General features: G+C 37.0%; 1 pseudogene; it reads left to right on the forward strand.

Annotated features, from left to right (window-relative positions):
- Positions 1 to 2,663: 2,663 nt before the first annotated feature.
- LOC117286279 lies at positions 2,664 to 2,979 on the forward strand (annotated as a pseudogene).
- The last annotated feature ends 1,842 nt before the right edge of the window (positions 2,980 to 4,821 follow it).

The raw sequence follows: 4,821 nt of genomic DNA on the forward strand, positions 1-4,821 counted from the left end.
CAGGTGATGGGATAGAACTGATGCTGCAGGAAGTGAAGGGTAGGGAAGAGAGACATGGGAATCTTGGCCTCCGTCTCTGTTTTCTGTGAAGGCAGATGAGGGGATCACTGTTAATGACAGTGAGCTGTGATAAATGAGAAATGACAGGAGAAACAATGGTGATGATAATAGATCCAACAAGGAAATTTAACAATTAGGAAGCCCCTAATATGTAGTAAGAACTCATTTTTTCTCATGTAATTCCCACAGAAATATCTAGGAAATATATGCCATATGAAAATGTTTGGTTTTCAGTACATACCAGTCATTATTTTTCTTCTCACCCTTATATAAACAAATTGAGATGCTTTTGTCTTTAAAATTTTTTCAAACCAGCTCTATCAGTATAAAGAATTGGCTTTTGTTAGAAACCAAAAGCCGGTCCAACTATAAAAATTACTTTCCAAACTACAGTTCCCTGATGCCACAGAAAACATTACCAAAAGATAAATACACATACACAGACCTCTCTTCTGAACTACTGGCATCGTTATTTATTAAAGTCCTCAGAGAGAAGCCAGTATCATCTTTCAGAAGCCAAGGAATTCTTTTCTAGTTGCCTGAATCCCAGGTGTTCTCAATGTGAGGCTGTCCAGCTATATCAAGCATGGAAGGCATTGACCTGACACCACGTGGAACCTGGTGGTCAGCCAGAACACTTGAAATAGGGTTCAAATCCAAATGTCAAGGACTATGGCCAGAATAACTCAGTCCAGATACTCTTTCGGAAACCAAGGTTATAGAAAACTTTTGGTATCAAGGCCCATTGCCCTATCCGTGTAATAGTTTAGGAAGAGCCATTTTAGTCTAAGCGTGTTAACATGCATATAATTATAGTAGTTTGAATATTGCCCATTGTTTTCTGAAAAATTTGCTTATGTTTATGAAGCAATGCCTGAACATCCCTTCATTGCTCCTGAATAATACAGACCTTCCACAGAAATTATTTTGGGAATGTTTCTTAACTTTCCCACTTATCACTTTTGAATAATATAAAACAAATCTGTGCTCAGCTTCTGCCAAGACAATGCACCCGGGACTTTCAGTGTTTTCTGGGAATCATTACTTTGTTTTGGTTTGCTTGGGTTCAGACCCCTGGAGATGGCCCTTGAGTTTCAGGTTCATTTAAACTGCTGAGTTGAGCTGGGTTTCCATCTGTAAGCATAAAATTACTTTGAAATTCTCCAAACTCAGCCCAGGTTTACTGAAAATGCATCTAAGCATTGGCTCAGGTTCACTGAGAGGTTTGCAGATCTATCTGATTATTTAGCTGTTCCGATCATAATTTCTAAATTGCCCAGGTGACAATTCTACCTGGTTGGAGCCTCATATGGAGGCAGTGCTTGTTACCCACATCCATGTCATGTTTTGTTTTTTTTTTAAGTTTAGGCATTTGAAAGGAAAACACGTCTCCATGTCCCAAATATGCCTCTTGAATTTTTCCCCAGATAAAAGGTAAAAACATTCACAAATTAAACCAGTCTTGTGCATTACATGTGCCTCTCTTCCCTGTTCGGGTTTCCTTTTTCCTTGGAAGTGGCTGAGGGGCTTTTCCACTGACTCTGATAGGGACTAATATGTAGCAAAGGTGCAGGAGCTTGAAAAGGTTGTGATTTCAAAAACAGTGGAGACTAAGCAGTGTGAGGAGAGCGGAACACGCAGAAGTACACGTGTGACAGTCTGAGTAGATCAGTGCGGTCTCATGATGGCAGGTGGAAGAAAGGGGAATGAAAGACATCTCTGAGGGACGCTTGGGGCAATTTTCAGAGGACAGCATGTCATCTATGTAAGAAACTGAGATCTAAATTTTAGAAGATTCAATAAAATTTTAAGATTTATCTTTTTTAAAAAAATAGCTCTTTGGGAAATAGGAAGGGTACCAAGAGATGAGGGAGGGAGGCAGGGAAAGGAGGGGATCAGAAAGGATGCAAAAAGAAGTAAGATGTGTTATGTACATGTACTGACCTCCTATGATTAATGCAATCATTATGTACTTTAAACATGTATTAATAAAAACAAAACAAAATCAAGTGAATTTTAGGAAAGTGGATAATTTTGCCTCCCTTTCCCGCCTCCAAAAGATCCTGCTAGATTTAGCTTAAACTTGAATACTTTTAAATAATTTATATCCAGTTTGAAGACATATCATCATTATTTTAAAACATATCCTTCACTTATAGTAACTTTTAGGACTAATGCTGATCAGCTACTGCTTATCTATATCCAGAGCTATGCATAAGGCTAGGATGAAAAGTAAAATGCAGATTGCAAGTTAGCTCAAAATGAGTAGGCCCAACATTTTAAAGGTTCCTTTTGATGACTCCCTAGTAAAACTCAATTTTAGTGCTGCCAGTCTGGTTTTATTACTAAATACTTTAATATAGGTATCACAGGTAAAAATTTCACAGTCCAGAAGTATATTTATAAGGAAAAAAGGAGGAAATAAGACACAAATAAAGCTAGAAAGTGAGCTAATGAACTGGATGGATAATAGATTATTTTATTTAATTTTGCAGGAGCAGAAAAACCTTGTTGTTCAATGTACTAAAAAATGATGGTGTGCTGGTTCCGTGTGTACCTGGCAACTCTTTCCTGAAGCACCAGCTAAAGAGACTTGGGCTATCATGGTACCCAATGAAAGGTCCAAAGAAGAAGTCAAGATTGAGGATAATTTTCATATTAACTTGAAGATAGTGGGGTAGGACGATTTAAGATTAAGCACTTAGTAAACTAATGAAAGCCTATTGTGAACAGTAGGGTTTGTCAATGCGGCAAATCAGATTTTGATTTGATGGACAGCCAATCAACAAAACAGACTTCCCTCCACAGTTGGAAACAGAGGAGGAAGATACAATTGCAGAGTTCCAGCAGCACATGGGGGTATTTAGTAAAAAGGGACCTGAAACAACTTTACTCCAAAACTGTTTTTATAGACCATGAATACATTCTGAATTACAAAACAGCAGTTTGGTTCAATGAGTACTATAGTGTAGTTTTCTTTATTCTTTCAAGTCCTCCCTTCCCCTTTCCTTTATTTTACATAGGATATCTTGGGTATATGCACAAGTATACTATAATTTTTAGATAAATAGCTGACAATATTGACATCAGATGGTGAGGGAATGGTAAAAATACTGCTTCTGTGAAATAATTCCCTTTCTCTACTAGAGGTATGCTCCTTTGTATCTTACATTTATATTCCATTAGGTTATTTTGCTGTCACTGTTTTATTAGAAAAAGACAACAACATAAAATTCCTTGCATACATTTTTTTTGGTTGAAGAATTTTCTTGTTTTTCATTTATCATTGTAAAACCAAGGACAACTTTATAATTTGCGTTACACAGTTGTTACATGTAGGGCAAGATGGGAATGGTCAAGATTGAGACAGAATATAAAAATGAGACAGTGGAGGAGAAAACTAGGTGGTGGAGAACGGAAACGAAGCAATATTTCTGGATATCTAGTGGTGTTTGACCTGGGAAACTGCTACTAGAACACACCACTGGGTCCCAATAGTAGCAAAGAGGAAGACTTGAGAGTGAAGCGAGAAGTGCTTGTGTATTCACCTCTGCAGTTCTTGAAGTTGGAAGCATCTTCCAATCCACTAGGTGTTCCAGGAAACCTTGATGACTCTCCATTTCCTTTGTACTAATGGGTAGGGCTCAGATGTAATTTTCTTTTCCCCTAATTGATAATGCTTCCTTATGGTCACAAAGCTGTTTTACTGCTGTATTTGCCACGAAAGGTCACTTCAACAAATAAGTCAGGTATCATCCTTTATCAACTACGTTGTGTAGATGCCTTTCTGACAATCCTATTTAGAGATGTAGTTGGGAACCTGTATTTAGTACTCCCGGCATTTCTATCTTGCTTAATCTTCCTATGACAGTCTTCTCCAAAAGTTATTATTTGGTTCCTTCTTATGGGAAAGATCATGATTATATATAAAGTAAATTTCAGAGTCTAGATTTAAATGCAGGACTCCGAAACTCTGTTCCCTATCCTACCTCTGTCCCCTACAAGGATCAGAAAATGGGTGTCATTCTGACCATGTCAGTGATTGTAAAATTTTGGAAGCTTGGTAATATTTTACACAAGTACATTTTGATCTAACCCCATAAAGTAGTGGGTGGAGAGGCGGTATCATCCTCTCTCTACACAAGAATCCCTTGAGGAATACAGTTGTCCAGAAAACACCCCTCAGAGTTTCAGTTTCAGCCGGTCTGGGGCAAGGCCAGGTTCAGTACTCAAAAGTTCCCTAAAATTTTCTACTGCACAGCCAGGACTGACAGTTACTACTATGAATAGAAGCTACATATTATTGGGGAAATAAAAGGTAAGAACAGGAAGTGTATTCCATGAGGACTTCAAAGCAAATGAAACCTTCTAAATAGACCCATGAACAATTAGCTGAAATATTCTTATTAATTTACTAGGACTATAAAATGAAGAAAAACACAAATCAATAAAAATCTGATTATTGCTTTTCAGATATTTAACTATTATATACCATAAATTATTATTAACATATTATTATCAATATAATAAAAAAATATTTATTAGGGTGCACATTGGGATAAATTCTGGAAAAAAAACAGGAAATCAAAACTCAGACAGGTATGCTTTGTGACTAATCAAAGTATCTGTATTTGTTCATATAAATTTTGCTTCTTTCAAATAATTAAAATCCTCTCGCTGAGAATCCTTTTTTGGCCTATTTTAAAGCCCTCTACTGAGCAAAAGATCATCCTCCTGCCCAGCTCTTTCTCATTGTTCCTC

This window comes from Fukomys damarensis, unplaced genomic scaffold (assembly GCF_012274545.1).
Source record: "Fukomys damarensis isolate Sample0158 unplaced genomic scaffold, DMR_v1.0_HiC HiC_scaffold_16, whole genome shotgun sequence".
In the NCBI taxonomy this organism is placed as follows: Eukaryota; Metazoa; Chordata; class Mammalia; order Rodentia; family Bathyergidae; genus Fukomys; species Fukomys damarensis.